This window comes from Prinia subflava, chromosome 6 (assembly GCF_021018805.1).
Source record: "Prinia subflava isolate CZ2003 ecotype Zambia chromosome 6, Cam_Psub_1.2, whole genome shotgun sequence".
NCBI lineage: Eukaryota > Metazoa > Chordata > Aves > Passeriformes > Cisticolidae > Prinia > Prinia subflava.
In genome coordinates, this window is record NC_086252.1 from 3,678,858 (window position 1) to 3,696,329 (window position 17,472).

The window sequence follows — 17,472 nt, forward strand, 5'->3', positions numbered from 1 at the left end:
CTTTGTGATTAACAAATCAATTCAAGCATCACAGCTGATAATTGGTAAACACAAAGAGTTTCAGATATACTGAAAGTACTTATTGTCAAGATGTTGCTGCTTAGCAAATACAATCTCACAAAACCTACTTGTGGAGTCTGTGTTTGAATAATGCACTATTTGGTTGCAGAGAGAACAGTTCTCAAAACCCTTTAAACCAAACTAAGTACAACACTTAACAAGCAGTTCAAAGATTAGAGCTGCCTAGATTCACAGAGCAACACAAAGTGTGCTAGTGACTGAGCCTCACAGGCGGATCTCCTAGGAGGAAAACCCATATTTTACAATGGTTTAAGACTTTGTTGCACATGTAGATACTTTATCATTATTGGAATTTTCATATAAAAATTCTGTCGTTCATTTTCCCAAACTCCTGCATCAGACAAAAGCAGCTGTCCAGAGTTCAGATCTCTTCAAGAAACAGCTCTGAAACTTGCAGGGGTAAACTCAGCATTTGGCTATTTCCCAGGAAGCCTTCCCTCCAGCACTACTGCAGACAGCATTCTTCTGTTACCAATCAGCAGTAAATATGACATGAGCTCTCCAAGAGCTAGGAATGTTGCATGTCAAATTAGACAAGTGTCTTTTCCGACTGTTATCCTATATGAACCTACCTTCACAATGGATTTTCCTCTCAAATCTCACCTCCATAACTCCCTGACCGTTTATTTGGGAGCAACACATGATTCTCTGTCCCAGGTAGCTGCCAATTTGCTACACAGAAAAGTGAGGGCCAATATTTTAACAACTGCTCAGCTGATAGGTGTTTTTTAATCCTATATTCTTAACTGCATATGCAGCAGTTTAAATAGAAATAACATTTTAGATAGTCGAGAAATTGGTTATATTTGAGTATGAAAATATATTTCCTTATTAACTTTTCTTTAAGATATTTCTGATCTTAGAAACAGATCATGTAATATTTGAATTACTAAATGTTTCAATCCACAAAAAAAACCCACCCCTACTAAACCTCACACACTTAAGAACTAAAAGCAAATAATTTGCTGCATGTCAGGCATAACCTGCCAAGCTATTAACTCTCATTTTGAAGGCTTGCATTTGCTCGATGGCTGACCTGCACATTGCAGAGCCTTAGCATGAGAAATGGCTTTTAGGCTCAGCTGCTTTTTAAGTGCCATCCATCATCAGGAAAAAGATTATTCCCTTTACAGTCGGCTACTTTGCCAAATTCTTCTGGCTCTGTTCCATCAATCACACCCACGGCACCCTGGGGAAAAGCAAACCCTACTCTGTATCACTCTGCTCTTGCTGGAGTGCGGAATGAAAAGCAATTAGCATTTGGTGCCATTTGTGAGGAAACTGAGGCGGAAAGACAGCTCTATCGTTTACCAGCTCTGCCCCCTGCAGCAGCCAGCAGCTCTCAGGGGCACACAGGGGCAGGCTGGGAACTCAAACTGGAGGCAGGAGGAGCTGGGAATATCCCAGGGTTTGCATAACAGAACCATAAACAAACTCACATGCAGCAGGGGACCCTTCGGAAGCCCTTCTAAAAATACATGTACACACACATTGTCACTGATGCAAAACACCACAAGGGTTATTACTTGCTGAGCCAGAGATGCTCCAGGAAGGCTCTTTTGCTTCCCAGTAAGGCTTCCTCCCCACAGTTTGTTTATACTCAAAAATAACAAACAATATTCCCTTTCAAATCAAAACATCTGCTCTTTCATTTGCAGTACAATGAATACATTACAGAACAGATTTATCTGCAATGGTAAAACAAACCTCAAAAGCCTCCAAAGGTGGTCTTGCCCTGCTCATTATGCCCTAAAGACTCAGCAAAAGGGTGTGCCAGGTTAAGCCTTCACCCACAGTGTCCTGGGAGCACAGTCCACTGCAGAGCTACAAAACCACCAACAGGTGGTTTTTGTACCCAAGTCAACAGGCATTAAAATACAGATGCATCCCACGGGTTCTAGCTCCTTCCCCTCCAAGAAAAGGGGAGAAAAAGAGGTCAGGACTATCAGCCCATTGTTCAAATCCAGACCAGAAAACTAGACTTTAGGAATAGCCTTTGCCTTTCCTAACTGGACATGTAAGAGGCTAAGGAAGATTACAGTCACCACTTCTCTGTTCATGGTCTGTGTACAACAGAGTGCAGTCACTTTCTGAGGAAAGGCACAGCCAGCTGGCCTCAGTTCTCCTCTCCTTTCCTTTACAGTCCAATTTCATTCTTGTAGCCACCAGCATGCAAACAGTTTCACAGTAAGTTAAGGATGGTGAGATCTCTTTGGGTCTCTGTAGTTTCGCTGCAGTCTGAGTAATGCACACCATTAACCTGCTTAGTGAAAACCCAGCAAGGGAAACTTGAAAATATCCATAAACTGAACAATCTTTCAAAATGGTCTATCACTGGAAACACAAAACTGAATTTGTGCTCCTCCTTTGAAAAATATATGCCCAAACCACATTCCAAAGACATTTCCAGCTTAAAATGTTACTACTCTTTACTGCCACATTTAAACCTACTGTGCCAGCAGAAAACAGAGAAGCCACAAGTTCAAAAGATTCTTGAGACCTTGACACAACATGCTTTGAAACCTAAAGCTGCCACTAAAAATACCATGTCCTCTACTTCACAGTCAAATAGCAAAAAGCAACTAAAGCAATGCTGTGGGTTTGGGTTTATTGAGGGAGGAAGGGATGGCACTTAATCCCTCCTAATACCCAAAGCAAGGTGTTTCAGCACCAAATTTCTTACCTGAAAGTCAGGCAGTGGACAAAAAGTCAAGTGGTATACACAACAGGGCTCATCAGCCTCCCCTGCTCACTGATAAACGACAGGAACACCCCACGCTCCACCAGCCCCACACCAGTTGCAGCAGCAGCCACTGCCAAGCCTGGGCTGGCACTTGTAGAAGGAGCCCAAGGCACAGAGAACTCCTGTGCAGCTGCTCTGAGAGAACCCTTCTCCAGACAGCTGCCTCCACGGCAAACAGGCAGCATTGGACTGGCCCTTTCTCACAGGAGTCCCCACACCTGACCCCAAACCTTCACCCTGTCCACACCCAGAGCCACTTTGTGACCAATAATGTCCTCTTTTCCATAGCACAAAGGATGGTAGCACCAGACTGCTACATCCTGGATTCCTTTGTTCCTATGCCTTTGTGGTAAATATGGTATGTTAATTTGTGTTCTTATGGATTATAGTGCGTGAAATCATAAACACCAAATGTAAACATGCTATGTGAAATATAACCTTAGTTCCAGCCAGCCAGGGAATTTATGAATTCTGAAGCGGGCACCACCCTGAAACCATCGTTCAGGAGGAGAGAATGAAATGTCAGGAACCTGGGCACCTTCATTGGCATCAGAAAGGAGGACACATTGAGATAAGCAATCAGTTCTTCCTCCCAGAGGAAGCAGAGTCATCAGAGCCCCACCACGTCTCGTTGACCACCGGAGGAGAACGTCTGTCCATTCAAAGTTTGTCTGTCCGTTCAAAGTTTGTCTGTCCGTTCAAAGTTTGTCTGTCCGTTCAAAGTTTGTCTGTCCGTTCAAAGTTTGTCTGTCCGTTCAAAGTTTGTCTGTCCGTTCAAAGTTTGTCTGTCCGTTCAAAGTTTGTCTGTCCGTTCAAAGTTTGTCTGTCCGTTCAAAGTTTCGGCTCCCGTTCACTCACCTGAGGTCCGAAGTTGATGCTTCTCCCTCCCAGAGGAGACCCCATTCAGCAGACCAACAACAGTGATACATTTGAATAACTATTCCAGGGAAACAAAGAACTGTGGGGAAATCTTATGCCAGGGGCAAAATAAACTGTATAAAACCTGGACCCAGACGGGGCCAATTTGTGAACTCTGGGGGACTGCAGTGCGACAGAGGCTGCTTTCCATTCACCCTTTGATGATTCTGGGTTATCGTCACCGTAACTCCGCTTGTTGGTTTTACAGAAATTCCATAATTTGATTTTTAATAAACCAAATCATATTTTCAATTGGACTATTGGATTGGCATTTATAACACCTTCTTAAAACGAAAAGTTCAGCAGCTCCCACACCAAGTGGACTTCCCCTTGCCCAGTGCCTTCCTGACACCTGTGCTGCCCCACCAGCAGTGCCCTTGTGCCTTTCCTCCTTTAGCCATGGTCAAAGATCGATGGGAACACCACACAGAGCTTCCCCCTCTCCACAACAGGTGGATGTCCTGTGCACCTTGTGAATCTTGACTCAAACCAGAGTGAGGAAAATGACTCCATCTCTTCCTTAATCCCAGACAAACTGCTTCTCTGGTAGCTGTGCTGCAGTTATTGGCAATTCCTAGGTAGTAAAGAGGAAGCAAACAAGCTGAGGGGAAGCAAAGGGCTGGAAATCTCAAATGCGATAAAGGAGGGAATGTTGTCTTATCTGCCTGGTTGTTGCCTACTAGGAACCCAAGTTCAATCCAGCCAGCTTTGACATTTTTTTTCTAGTCAAGAGGAGCTATGTCATTTAGAGAAACCTATTTGTCTTTGAATTGATGACCAACTGCAAGAAGAAAGTTATGTTAAATTACCAAATTATAGCACAGAGACTGCATTAACATTTTTGACAAAAATCCCTATACTCAAATCCTTCCCCAAGCTGAGCAGACTATGTGAATTTAATTGCTTTCAAATAATTAAATTCCACATTAAGTGGGGCTAATCTATGCTGCTTCAGCCTAATTACTATCTCAGTCCCAAAAGTTGGTGGCTTTTTTCCCCAAAAGAGATTAAAATGGAATTCATTCTTTAACATTTCGAGTCCCCAGTTGTCTGTCAGGTCTACTGAATGAAGACTTGTAGCACAGTAGTATGGACACAGAAGAAAATTCAAGGCTAGGTCAGCCTTGCTCTTTCTGCATTTATTCTGCACTTTGTTTGTTACCCTAATTGAGGCTGTTAGCTAATGACTTCAGTACACTGTTAGTAATTTGTGGTTTTCCATTGTGAAAACAGAACTAAATTGCCTCTAAATCTAAAGCAAGGACATCCACATGTTGACAGGAACATTTAGGTTCCAAGCACAGGTTTATCAACACTCATCCTCTCTGTGCCAAGGAATACTGCCTACTCCAAACTTTAGTACAATTCAAAAATCATCAGGAGCTGGCATTCCTTAAGCTAGTCAGAGGATTAGCACCTTAAAGATGCTTTTGCACACCTAGACATTCCAAAGGATGAACATAACTCATGCAAAACCACATCTGTTACAGTGAAGGCTTCTCTTATGGTGAGAACATCTGGATCTGTAGAAGGGACTGGAAATGTTCTTTTTCATTCCATATAGGTCCCACTGTTTCTTCTGTCACCTTAGATAAATACAAGCACCACTTTGTAAAAGGAAAAAAGAAAAATCAGAGCTTGCCTTTTTATAAATACAAGTAACAGATTTTTTTCCTTTCCAATTTCAACCTAAAAAGCACATCCAGTATTACTGTGTAAATTAATAGTAAAGACAGATGGGAAGTGGGGAAGACAACAAAGTCTTACATTAACCCCACAGACGGGGTTAAAGATGCCAAGACAGAGCTCCAGATTAAAGTCACCACAGTAGATGAGCCTACCCCTATGGAACCATAAGATCACATCAGCACACCAGGCCTTGTTCAAGAAATAAATAAATAAATCAACAATTCACAAGGCAGTTTTTCATTAGATATTTGGCATGCTAGTAAGAATAATCACGGAATATTGATATAAACAACAGCTTTCTATTCATTCTGTCCCAATAAATAAGATCCTGGAAGAGTGCTCGCTGTAACTAAATATATCTAACAGTTTTCACAGTGCAAGTACTAAAATATGAGTCTTTATTCTCAGGCAAAAAGGCAGAAGCCAGAAAAAAAGGCAAGTAAGTGAAGCTCACACAGACTCTTACACAAAGAGTGCCTGTCCCATGTGACAAGCACCAGGAGAAAGAGCCCATTTATATTTCTGTCTGCAACAATCACAGCTGAAATGTATCTTTAGGAGCCTGATCTGAAGTTCAGAAGACCTTCAGATTCTGCTGAACTCGTATTTCTGGGTTCTTTCTCATGTCTCCTAATTTATGCCATAGACCAACAATCTGCTGTCTGGGTATACCAGGGTGAGGGCTGCAGACACACCAAATCCTGCCTTGAAACACCATGTCTTTAGAGACAACATGTATCTATGTTAAAAACGAGCCCCAAAAAAGGAAAAAAACCCACTAAAACCCCAAATTAATCCAAAACAACTTGCAAACCCCCAGCAATCTGTTTCCATTAGACTTTGATTAAACTAAGAGGCCAAAGCTCATAGTTTGTGGCAGAATATCAGACCATCTAGCTATTTCTGACATATTTTGCAGAAATATTTTAATCAAGAACCTTCAGCATCAGCTATGATGCTTTACAGGTGCCAGAACATCATCACTTGTTACACAGTGTAACTCCCCACTCCAAGAGCACAGCCCATGCTGTTTAATACTGCTCATGACAGAGTATGTGAGTACATCATCCTCTCACCCCACACTCCTTTATTTAATCACATGCCTTGGATCAAAAATGCAATTGTATTCTTCTAACATAAACCATATAGCTTCCTTTTGAAAGCAAATAATCTAAAAGGTTTGTAAGGAAGTCAGGTAATAAAAATATCAGTTTTATGGTCAGTCTCGCTATGACTTCATCAGGAACAAATCTCTACCTAGCTACTTGTGTATCTTCAGCACATAAACTTGTCAAGTTCTAGAAAGGATTTCCCCTTCTCAACTCCCCAGAACACAGGCTGGAATTTACACCAGTAACCCAAATCCTACCAAATCTTAACCACAGAGTCCTACTAGTTTCAAAGTCCACTCGACCTGGCCAGTGGTACTGGCTCCTTGGATCAGAATGCAACAACTTGAATGGAAACGAAACCAACGGAATGAATTCAACAGAAAGTCACAAGTGTAACTTTTAAATTGCTACACTTCCCCAAGAAACTGACCCAGTAAAAAAGTAGGTTTGTGTTCTCTCAAAGCAGTGGTGACAACCTCACACTGAAGACATCAGCTAAAGCACTGACAACTACATCTGCACTTTCTGTGATCTAACCCAGTCTAGCACTGAAATAAAAGTAAAGCAACAGATTAAATAATCAGCCTGTGAAAGTGAGATAAATTATGGTCAAGAAAAGGCACATCAAGGAACCATGAATTAGTAATAAAAGTTGACATAGGTCTGAAGATATAAGCTGGATAGAAAGATTTTCACCACACTCATCTAGGATAAGGATTAGCTTTCACTATTCCACAATTATTCTGGTTTCACGTGCCCTGCAGTGTCAGCAGAAGCATTCAGGTGGCAGAAGGACCATAGGTGTTTACAGATGTTTCCTTATGTAAACAGCACATTAAAACATCCTTTAATATTTCTGTTCCAACAACAAATAGAAATTAACTCTATTTACATCAGATCACCAATATAAGGGATTAGCTATTTGTGTTGCACAAATAAGCACACAGCACACTTATGTGATCAAACGTAGATATACAGTAAACCAAAAAAGAGTATTACTGAACCTGATCTAGTGGTTGCCTCCTCTCCACGTGTCTTGCATCTCACCATGAAGGTATCTGTCAAAGTTCAGAAATCACAATCATTAGATCAAACTCCTAGTAACTCACAAAATTATTTTTAAATCTTCAATCCATGCTAATACTCTGGACATCAAGTTTATCTGGCCATTAATAATTTGTCAGACATGAGCCATGAGATGATTTGAGGGACAGCTGAACCTGAGGAAAAATTTGCCAGTGCCAAGGACTAATCAACTCCCAAGGGTTGAACACACCCTTGTGAATTGTGAGAATTCTGAGGACCTGTTCTCTGGGACACATATCCACTGCAACTGTCCCAAGAATCTCCAAGGCTCCTATGAGATCTTATGACAAATCACTGAAGTGCCTTCTCTGGGCAATTTTACCATGTCTAGTACAGAGAGTTTGTGTATAAAAAAGGCAAAAAGTGTTGAATAATCTCATCAAATACACTTTTTCCAAAATATTACAGATTAAAATGTAAGTTTTCATAAGCAGATGCATTTCCTCAGAAGTTATCAAATGTGGCAAAATAAATCAGAAAAGACAATTTTCAGTGGTCTGAAGAGGTCCATGTTAAAAAAAAAAGTATAATTGTCCCCAGAGTGCAAAAAGTGACGTCTTCACTGCAGCACTGTGGGCACAGAAAAGCTCAGCAGTCCTTGCCCTACAGGCTTATGCACCTGGGATAAGGTGCACGGGTCATTTTTCACACTTGTCACAGCAGTCTGTACTCTGCCACCTGAACTCAGCATCCAAGAGAAGCCCTTGATCTTTCTCACCACTAGGAAGAATCAGTATTTCTGGGCTCCAGCCAGCAAAGTCATGCAAAGGCATAGCAGTGACAGTTAATTACTTGCTAATCATGTTTTAGTTTCAGGATGAATGCCACCAGCAATACTTCATTTATTCTTTTCATTGATATTAGACATTCACTGTTACAATTACAAAAAATTCAATGCAAACAATTCAGAAGATTGTCTCCAACTGACAAATACTTGAAAGAAAGGTCATTTTTGTGTCTGTGGCTTGAAGAGATCATGCCACAAAGCCCATGCTGTTCAGAGCTGATGTGCAACTGAGTAAGAAGTACAGATTTTGAGAGAAGACATATGGCAGAAGTTAAATACTTTGGTGTCAAAATACCCATCATAGCTTAATTCAAACTTATCACATTCTTCACACTTTTGAGACATGAGATCCAGAGACTGGTCAGAACTGTATAGTTTTTCCACCAATTTTTATGAACAAGGGTCAATGGACTCTTTCTCCTTGAAAAGAGTGTAACATTTCAAAGCTGCCTTTAACCACAGAGGTCTCTGTAGTTTCAGAAGAGACAAAGAGTCTGCATATTTCCTTTGTACACACAGTTAGGCAATCAGAAAACATTCCAAATTATTTCAGAATTAGTAAGACAAGCTTTATGTAAGCATCAGCATAATTTCATTTCCAGGCTCACTTATGCTTAACGAGTTCTAAAAGTTGAATATGCTCAATATAAAATGTTAAACATTTACATCCCAGTTGACAATGACCTTGTGTTAAGTGATTACAGAACAACAGAACAGCTGAATGTTTCCACGAGCATGGGTTAGAGCTGGATATGCAACCAAACACACAGAGATGGATCATTACTGGGCCATAATTAATGATCACTGCCATTCACAGCACTGCCTGTCATCAATATCTGTTAGCAGAAGGCTGCAATATAAACATTTATAAAGCAGACACAATGCACCAGCTAAACCACTAATGCATGTAATTGCTAACACAGAGCCATATGCTGAAAATTCATCTCTCTTTACATTTAACTTTTACAACCTAGGCAAAGCAGACAACTGTCTAGCCCACAGTCTTCCAAAACTGCTTACTGAATAGAAAACTGTAATCAGCTGCCAGTTCAATTGTTTTTACAACATTCTACATAAAACAAATGAGGTCTGTTGCCCTGACTTGTGAAAGAGCTCCAATAAATGCCAATTATAAGAGCAATTAGGGGATCAACTCTGACATCACAGGTTTCTCTATAAGGTATTAGCTCAATGACTTTTTTATAAGCGAATTAGTCATGGACTCTGAAGAAGAAACAGATGATCCAAAAACAATGATTCTGCAAAAGTGTGTGTTGTCAAATCCCATAAGGGCAATAACCCCAGCTTTCCAGTAGGAATTATATCTGTGACTGTCAACTCCTTCAGCTATATTAACAATAACAATCTAAATTATGAACAAAAAGATATGAAGTATTCCAGCATGATCAGTTTCTTAAAAATCCCGGATTTATGAATATTTCATTTGGCAGAGGCCATGGTGTTAATCAAATATGAGATAAATCTGCAGGGATTGCACAACAGGAAGAAAGAAGGCATTTCCCCATAATATAGTGAACTTGCTTCTTCCTAGAGAAACAGAGGACATGGCAGGAACTGAGTACTTCAGTTGAAAATTCCTGTCACAAGAAGGCAAGCCCAGCCACCAGCACAGTGCAGAAAAAGAAAAGAAGTTTGATTTTCTGAAAACTGAAATCCTCTGTTGTAAAATGGCAAAATGTTTCCTATATGATCATAATTGGGATTCCTTTACGTGTAGCCATAATGACAGCATGTGTCATGTGCAATGACACTTCTCTGTGGGCTGTTCAACCAGAACAGATGCAGCTCACCAAATGAACGTCTTGTCTGATGGTCCTTTGCAAAGCCTGGTGCTTTATTTGCCACAAACTCCTCAAAGTGCAGCCTGAAGCCAGAGGACACTCACAAGAGACAGCTCTCTGGCAGCCCTCAGCAGAGCACTTTATGATCCACAAATGGGTGTATTTCAAAAATAGTGTTGTCCTTGCTTTACATTTAGTCAGTGTAGCTACTCAACACAACAGAACTGGGGGTCCCAATCTGAAGGGATCATCAAGCATTTTGAGAGGCTTAAACTCAGCTACATTCAAACTGATCTGCTGCAGGTGCAGTAAAACCTGGCAGAAACTACAGAAACAACCTGCCAAGGAAACATGTGCAAGCCTTCAGGTGTTATTTCCTAAGAGCTATAAAATATGGAGTTTTTTATTATCAAAGCAGGCTGCCCTTGATTTCAGGTGCAAGAGTCAGCATTTACTCAAATCACAGCCAAGGGCTAGAGGCAGGTATTCCTTACATCAGCAAAAAGCTTCCTAAAGCACCTTGACCACAATCAATTAAGAAAAACAGGGTGGGGTTGGGAATCACATTCCCCAAAACGATATTTGACTGGTTAAGTTCCATTTCAGGGTCTGGAGAGGGCAATAAGTTTTCAAGGAAGAAGTTCTGTCTTTCTATTACATGCAAAAGAAACACTTTAGTGTTTATATTTGGTAGCACACTGACTTACACGTGTACATAGACCTTGAAAAAAATCCCACCCCACAGAGAAGCTACATCAAATCTTTAGAGTACTCCTAACACAGGGGCAGTCCAAAGCAAACCAGGCAATACAGACAGAAGTTTTATATCAAACCCCAGCTTTCCTCAGCCTAACATACAGGCATAATCCCTTTTCTTCATTAAAATTACAACCTAGCTGATATGAAAATTAACCTAAAGGCCTCTTTCAACATGCTTCTCCAAATAACTTATGACTAACTTACTCCAGATATCTTACAACACATCAAATATGCTATGACGAGTGCTAGAAAATCCAATAAAACTCTACCAATAAAAACTGCCAAGAAGCTACAAAAAGATTCTGACCACGCTCGTGTACTAACAACTCATGTAGAGACAGCCAGACATCGCACCAAGAAATACAGAAATATATGTGGAATAAGCAGAGAGGCAGCAAGGTATGGGCACAGCATGGAAACGGGATATTTCCATGGGTTGCCTTTCAACACTCCATTTGGGACTGATGCCATGAAACCCACATGAGCTCTGAAATCTCACACTGTTTATGGCCGTGTCTCAAACACCCTGGCACTCCTGAATTCCCTAAGAGTGAAGCATGCTGACATGACTGAGGGTAAACACACAGCATTCCTGGGATGGAGCTGTTCCTGGTTTGCTTAAGCCAGAAGCTGGTGTGTTCTGTTCTGTCTGCACTCTGGTGTGCAAGTTCATAACCTCAAGTATGGGACTGGACATTTACAAAACTGAACTACTCAGATTTATCTGAACAAAAGCAGCTCCTTAAATGAAATTAATCACCATCACCTCAAGGACTGTTAGTCTGTGATGGTGACTGGATATACTGACATACTTGCTAGGTAGCATGGAACAATATTTTTGATACACCGGATTATACAGACCAGGACTGCAAATTCTGGATTTACAAAAACCAAGGCTTCTTTTTGAGGATTGAATGTTTTTACTGAAGCTTACAAATATGACAAGTAAAACACTACTTATTATAACTAAGAAATAAATTTTAAAGGAACCAGGATCTAGGTGATCAAGTATTCAGACAATATCAAGTAGAAATATTGAAACGTAAGAAAGAATAGACATTTTAAATAAATTTTGGACTGTAATACACAATTCAGCTAGACACACTGATAAAAGTTATCTAGAGCCCAAACACTAAATTGTGTGCTCATGTAGGATATAATATGCAGAGAGACTTAAGAATGTTTTATGTTTTCAAGCAATAAATATAAATTCAAGCTGTGTCAACAATATAACCAATGGACTAAACAGATGTAGATACACAAAGCTTAAAGGAAAAACCTTTACTTCTCTGCCACAAATGTCACAGTTTGCATCACAAAAACATCCAATCTGTTCACTGGTGCAGTTTGAGCCAGGAGCTGTCTTTAAATCCTTGTTTTACCACAAGGAAACCTTCTATCATATTCTTTGCATTTTCAATCCAGATCTCTGTACAGTCCCATATATTCTCCTTTTACAGACATCAATGCATTCAGTGTGCATTTTCTGACTGGAAAAGAAGCAGGACACTGATGACACTACTATGTCAAAGTCCAGGACACCAGGATTAATGTATTCCGTTCACTCACATTGCATATAAAACAAACAGACCAACCCACTAAAAACCTCCCCCAAAACTATGATTATTGCTATGACAGAAGTGATAGATTTTTTTTCTTATTGGTTGGATGGTTGTTTCCTCCTTCTGCTTGAAAAATGGAGAAAAACATATTTTAAGCATATTTGCCCAAATAGGTACCATAAATCTCCAAAAAGCCTTGCTGAAACTTGAGATACAATCACTTCACTCCTTACAGTCCTACTTGTTTTTTAAATCAGCAGTGTATTTCAGCTAAAATTATACCTAGTATTTTCTTCAGGACATTTGTATTTCTCATCATAAAAGAGAACAATAATAGGAAAAGCCTCCTTTGGAAAATATATTAAGTATAAAAAAAAAATTTTAAAAAAAATCACAAGAGGCTAAAAATGTCCCATCCACGACATCATCACAATGCAGCAGATGAAAGGAAAATGATTTTGAACAGGACTCATCTCAACTGGAACACCAGATCATATTTAAACTCAGGAGGTCTTGGTATATCCTTATTACCCATCATCTACATCATAGATGGAAAACTGAGTTTGTGAAGAGCCACAGAGTGGTCAGAGGAAAAGAGTATTTGTGAAATACAGTAGAGATGGAAACTGTATCCTCAGTGTTTGAGTCAGACCTGTTTTTGTTTTCTCCTGAGCAATTCCAGATGGGGATCAGGCACAAAGACCAAACGTGGAGATAATTTTTCAGACTTCCAATTCTTGCTTTCATCAATTAAGTTATCACTAACTTCTGTGAATGAACTGGGAGATGCAGATGGACACACACACTCAGTTTCAAAAATGTGGTGGAGAGATAGAGGTATAAAAGAAATAATGGAGAATATAAAATGAAAAAAAATAGCAGCTGAAACAGGTAACTGAAAAACACACGAAAAAAAGATTTAATGTTTTAAAATTTTATCCAATTAAAAATGAATCGTAAGAAGAAAAAAATCCCTGCAAGCATGGACAAAATTAATAAACATCAAACATCAAGCAGCAGAATTACTGTATAGAGAAGGTACCTATTAAACAAGCACAGATGATGAAGCAACCCAGTGAACAACAAGATGCTAAAATTCTTTCATGTAATAAGAGTAACCTTCAAAGCCTCTAGATGGACATTACTACACAGCTTCTTGCAAAGGGAGAACAGACAGAGGCAGCACACAAGATTTTCTTCTTTTGTTTTTGGTTTCATTTCAGAGCACCAAAGGATGCCAAGCCATAAAAAACCCCAGAAACAAATACCTGGCAATCTTGTGAACCTCTGAATCTAGTGCAGATGAGGAAGAGGTCATTTAGAACATTACTGAACCAAGAATACTGAAATGACATCTGAACACCACCAAACTATCCAGTTTTAAAGCTCTCCAGACTTCTGAAGGAATATTTGTAAGAAAAATTGGCTGTAGATCCTGGGAGCATATGGAATGCATAGAGGTCACCTACAGCAAACTGAGAATTCCACAGAAAAACAGGTAAGCTATTTGATTGATAGCCCACTCCCAAAAAATCTGGAACACTCAAGAGACATTGGCAGAACAAGATAATTCATGTATACTGTACATATATTGGATGTGACATACCAGTTCTGCTGAAGCACAACTGAGTAAAAGACTATCTGCTGAAAAAGCAGACTGAAGAGGGCTAAGACGAGTTTCAAGAAAACAGAATGTGATAAAAATAGAAGATAAATAAAAGAGATGACTGAACTGGATGAGTATGATAAAGAATTCACAATAAAATCCACAATGCTGTGCACCTATAAGGCCACTCCAAAACAAAGTGCTGGAAAGGTTGCATCCATTATGACAGGGCTTAATGGATTAATTTTCACAACCAAGAAAAAAGACTTTTTATCAGAGGTTTTATTACAGGTAACTGTCACTACAACTCAGAAGATTTATTTGATGAGCAAGAATTCACTGTTCCAACCACATCATCCTCCAGTCAGCTGCATGTCTCCTACAGGGGCAGTGACGTCAATCTCTCTTTTCTAACAATTCATCAGATTTTGTGAAATGCATGAAAATTTTATTGGAGGACTCCAACAAGTTCCAAAATCATTGCCAGGGAGAGAAGCAAAAGGAAAAGCGGGACTACTCTGCTGCAGCCTAATTCCACTAGAGACTAGCTCAAAAAAAAACCCCAGTTTAAACAGTCTGCCTTCTTTTTAAAAATCAGTCCTTATCACCTGAATCCTCCTCTCTTCCAGCACCAGCAACACCATTAACTGTAAAAAGATCTGCCAAAAGCCAATTAAGGTCTGGCATGGTGTTCCCCGCTATGATAAACCTCACAAAAGTGGAGATTCAAAGGCAAAATTTTATCTTTAGTGATAGCATATTTTAAATGGGGGTGAGCAGGGGACAACAGCCACTGGACAAGACAGTCACCACATTGCTTGCTGCAACTTCTGTTTCTTCTCTGTTATGAATTAATAGATAAGCTGAGGTAATAGATAAGTGCATTCAAAAGTCAATGTATTCCTCATTTTTAAAGAGAGGTGAGAACCAAGAAAAAAGCTTTTCTGGTTTTTTTGTTTATTTTGGGTTTTTTTTTTCTGATAGAGCTCAGCAGGAAAACAAAGCAAACCTTCCTAATACACACACATAGGAACCTGAATTCATGACAAAGCTAAATAAACTGGATGCAGTAACAACAAGCTTTCTGCTTTCCTGCACTACAGCACTACTCATGCTCACTTTTTAAAGTGGAGTGCCTTGAAAAGCATAAAAGGACACGAGTGAAGGACAGATAGAGACTGTGTCCATGTGGATAAATCTGTTCTGGTCAGGTTAGCAATGAACCACGCTGCAAGCACTGAGGAAATCAGTGTATATGACAAACCAATGCCTGGGTTTTATAGCTATTTGGAAAAGCAACTGTATTGCACCTTACTCTGTTGCTCCCCAGTCAGGCTGAACATGTCTAAATTAACTTATTCCCACTTCCCAGTTCTTGGTCATACTTGATCCAGTTCCAAATGCCATACCAAAAGTACCTGAGTCACTACCCAAAGAAAGGTGCACTAGACAGGAAAAGGGTGGCAACACGTGAAGAAATGCCTCAACCACCATCTCAGGAGCATCATTTTACTCTAAATGACTTCAAGAACTACAGGGTGAACATCTTGACACCCTGAGAAGTCAAACAGACATGAGCAGGATTCCTACATCCATACAAAACAAAACTAATAACCATCTAATTGCCATCATTCACAATGCAATTTTTCACATTTCAGCTCTTGCACTAGCCAGAACTTTGCCATGCATACCACTTCTCCTAATATCCTCATGCCAGGGCAGACTCAAATAATTGACACATTTCCAGCTAAGTGACAAAAGGAGTGAGCAGAAAACATTCTCCCCATCCTTCACCCTTCCACAGTGTCAGAGGCTCAGAGTAGAGTTAATAAGTTGCTTACTCCAGACGTGCTACAAATGTATTTGAGCTGCAACATCTCTTTGAAGATCTTACCTTGTCAAATGTTCCCAGGTATATTTGTGAAACACAAATTTCAGAAATCTGTCAAGATATGTCAAGATTCCACCGAGTTTGTCAGCTGAGAAGAAATACACTTGATTCTACCTTAGACAAACAATTCTACCTTAGACAAACACTGCTTGGGACTTATATTTGTGTCACATTTTCCAAAAAGCAGCTGAAATAATACACAATTGAATATGGCTGTCTGGGGGGAAAAGAAGTATTTAGACCATAAACAAACAGGATCAAATTACCCAGAAGTACACATGCCTTGCAGCAAGCACAAGAAACACCACAGCAAATAACATACATAAATATTCTTCAAAAGCATCTGGCAAAATTCACCATAATGAATTCAAAATATTCAAGCAATTATTTCCAGCCAACCACTTATTTCTTTCAGAACTGAGATGCTTAGCATTTTATTACGTTTTTTACTGTCAAGGCACATTTCTTCAGTAGTTTAACTTTTTTTTCCCCCCTGCCATTTGGCTAAGCAACTAAGTAACTTACTCAGTAACTTCCAGACGACCTAGCAAATGGAATTGATGTGGATTAAATAGCAACAGATTATTTCAGTAGTTAATTAGTCACGGGAATGGCAGCAACATAACACATCTCAAACATATTCCACTAATCCTATCAAGTATGCTTTTACTTATCTTCCACTAAACATCTATTTTATGGTACATTTCTTCATACCTTCTAATCACGGCTCAGTTACAATGTCAAAAAAACTGAAATTCCAAACTAAAAGCACATGGAGTCACAACAAAGATAACTTTCTGATTAAGAGGTACATAAGGGACTGCTGTGCAATCATTAGTGTTTACAACTATAAGCATATTTACTGCTTTCCATCCTTTACAGGGCAGATTTGTTACAGTTGAAAGCTTTCCCTTCAGGGCCTTTTTAGAGAAGCACATATATCCCACAGATATGCCATAACCCATAAAGTCGTCTCAGTAAGGCACAACACAACTGCTCTCCTGGGGTTTTTTGAAAGTACAAGGGCAAGAGGAGGAAAGGGACAAGGGAAAAGGAAGGAAAAGGTGTGCATGCAGGAGAGGGAAACTACACATCTAATTTAGAGCTGAAAGGATTTAAACTCATCTAAACCAGAAGTCTTTTCCATTCCCCACCTTTTGCTTGCTCAGATTTTGTTTATTTTTCTGACTCATTACTCAAAAATTTCCTAGATCCTAATCAAGTCTAACAATGCTTCAGAGGAAGCACAACTCCAAAATGGGAAGAGGGAGAAAGTCTTATTTAGGAATTCTTCATAAGCCATTAAAGTATAAAAACTCAGGATATCCTCCAGGGATGGTAAAAAAAATGCTACATAATAAAGTACAATATCTTTAAGTCATCAAAACATGACTTGGCTCTGAATTCTGGATGTCAAGAGCTTAGATGATGATTGT

The 17,472-nt window shown here is 39.6% G+C and overlaps 1 protein-coding gene across 4 annotated transcripts in view; it reads right to left on the reverse strand.

The window, feature by feature from the left end:
* GULP1 (GULP PTB domain containing engulfment adaptor 1) overlaps window positions 1-17,472 on the reverse strand; it is a 145,174-nt gene that overhangs the window by 118,654 nt on the left and 9,048 nt on the right. For 3 of the 4 annotated variants that reach the window (XM_063399923.1, XM_063399920.1, XM_063399921.1), the window contains one exon: window positions 7,548-7,601. The exons of the other annotated variant lie outside the window; for it this stretch is intronic. The gene's annotated coding sequence lies outside the window, so the exon portion shown is untranslated. The remainder of the gene's footprint in view (window positions 1-7,547; window positions 7,602-17,472) is intronic. 4 annotated transcript variants of the gene reach the window in all.